We start from the raw sequence: 2,163 nt of genomic DNA, 5'->3' as shown, positions 1-2,163 counted from the left end.
TAATACAAAGCTAAATCAGAATGAAAACCTCTATGTGCAAGAACATGCTTGTGTATGTGTGGCTTTAGAGGCATGTGTGGCAAAAAGTGACACTTTTTGTGTATTCTTTGCAGAGATATTTCTTGCAGTTGAAACACAATACATTTGTCTTTCTGTCCTTACTGCTTGGGCAGACCTGACACCTCTTTCTTTTCGAATCAGGTGGCCTGACTGGGGTTGGGGCTGTTCTGGTTGATGTTGAGGCAGGGCTGGCTGAGGAGGATGCTGATGCAGATTCACTTTGTGTTGCTGATGGTATGGATGGAGTGCTGGGTGAGCTCTGCAGCTGTCTGACAAAGGCTGCAGCATCTTGGTCTCGGGGCACCCGTTCCCTTCGCCTAATGTGTGGCTTGACAAGGGAATTTCCCAACTCTTCAAGAAACAGTCTCCGCTTGTTTTTTTTTTTTGGTTGAGTTCCACCCTTCGTGGATGTGGCTCCACAACACAAATGCATTATATGCAGACACATCAAGGATGTTGTAAAACACAACCATTGGCCATCTTCTGGTCATTCTCTGGCATGTGTACGTGGCTGTCAGCTTGTCCAGGTTGTCCACTCCTCCTTTGTTTTTGTTATAGTCGTGGATAATTGTGGGCTTTTTGTCATTTCCTGATGATACAGCTGCATCTTTGTGAAGAGTAGACATGAGTATCACATTTTGGTTTCTTTTTGGACAATATGAGACAACAGTGGTGGTGTCTGTAAAAGCAAACTTTGAGGAAAGTGGAGCCCTGCCCTTCACCTGCAAAATTTCAGCAGGCAACTCAGGTTTATTTTTCTTCACTGTTCCCACCATGGTAAGTTTCCTCTTGAGAAGTTCTTGTCCGAGGTCATAGCTGGTAAAAAAATTGTCACAAGTGATATTGTGACCCTGCAGTCCACTGGTCATATCGAGGACCACACGTTTTCCTTGGTTTTTCTCAGGGATGCCACTTGCAGCTTTGCCTGTGTAAATCTGCAGATTCCAGGCATAGGTGGTTCTGGCGTCACAGGCTGCCCAGATTTTTATGCCGTATTTCCCTGGCTTACTGGGCATGTATTGCCGGAAGGGGCATTTTCCTCGAAAAGGAACAAGACGTTTATCCACTGTTACCTCTGGCCCTGGGTTGAACATCAGCGGAAGAAGCTGCACCCATCTTTCCCAGACATCCCTGATGGGAGCAAGCTTGTCAGACCTCACTCTGGTCTCTCTGTTGTCAAATCTGAGGACTCTTGATATCATTTGAAATGTCTGAAGTGACATTGTTGCCCGGAAAATATTTCTACCTGTTGATGCATCCCATAGACTATCAGTGGCCTCATTGCAGGATCTGTACACTCCAGCAAGAAGAAGAACACCAATGAAAGCATCCAGGTATTCCTCATCAATGTCTTTCCACATGTGGCCGTGGACTTTTTTTCCTTCAAGGTTTGTCATAGTAATGATGATTCTTTTTAGTGACAATGGCATAAATAGCTCGAAACATGTCTTGATGTCACTGACTCTGGTCAGAGCAAACCTTGTGATTCCAGGGGTCATTTTGATGACATTTGCAGCAGCTGCCCTGCCATGTACATCATGAGGTACTGAGATCCAAAAGATCTTACCATTTTTGGACTTGAATCTTTCAGCAGGAGCAGCTTCAGCACCAGTGACTTCCTCATCTGACTCATCAGATGTGTCTGTGTCTTCTGGATAATACTCCACATTGTCTTCCTCCTCATAAACCTGCTCATCTGAATCACTATGGCGCTCTGTGTCCTCTCCTTCATTTTCACAAAAAATGTGATCCAGAACTTGGCTCACTGTAAATCTTTTTCTCATTTTTGCATGCTACAAATTGTAAATGTGCACTCTGCATGTCAAATGACCACTCAAATAAGAGAATTCACCTGACATGTCTGGACATGCCCGTCTTTGTTTGTTTTGTTTTTGTGCAGGTATACTGGAAAGCCACGCAAAATGAGAAAGCTCACATGACTAGAAGAGGAGCTGGTTGTCAGTGTGTCAGCTGGCAGTGCACTTAGGATTTCAGTTTTGGCTCCAAGTTTTGCTTTATCATCGTATTATCATAACTGGGTCAAAACCGACCCTAACAACACAAAGGTCATAATTTCTACCAGAGCATTTTATAATTCAGCAA

General features: G+C 44.1%; 1 pseudogene; it reads right to left on the bottom strand.

Annotated features, from left to right (window-relative positions):
• Positions 1-279: 279 nt before the first annotated feature.
• Positions 280-1,844, bottom strand: LOC102299597 (annotated as a pseudogene).
• Positions 1,845-2,163: the final 319 nt, after the last annotated feature.

This window comes from Haplochromis burtoni, unplaced genomic scaffold (genome assembly GCF_018398535.1).
Source record: "Haplochromis burtoni strain Fernald_Lab_line unplaced genomic scaffold, NCSU_Asbu1 Contig_4561, whole genome shotgun sequence".
Lineage (NCBI taxonomy): Eukaryota > Metazoa > Chordata > Actinopteri > Cichliformes > Cichlidae > Haplochromis > Haplochromis burtoni.
This window is presented reverse-complemented; position numbering and strand designations above follow the sequence as displayed.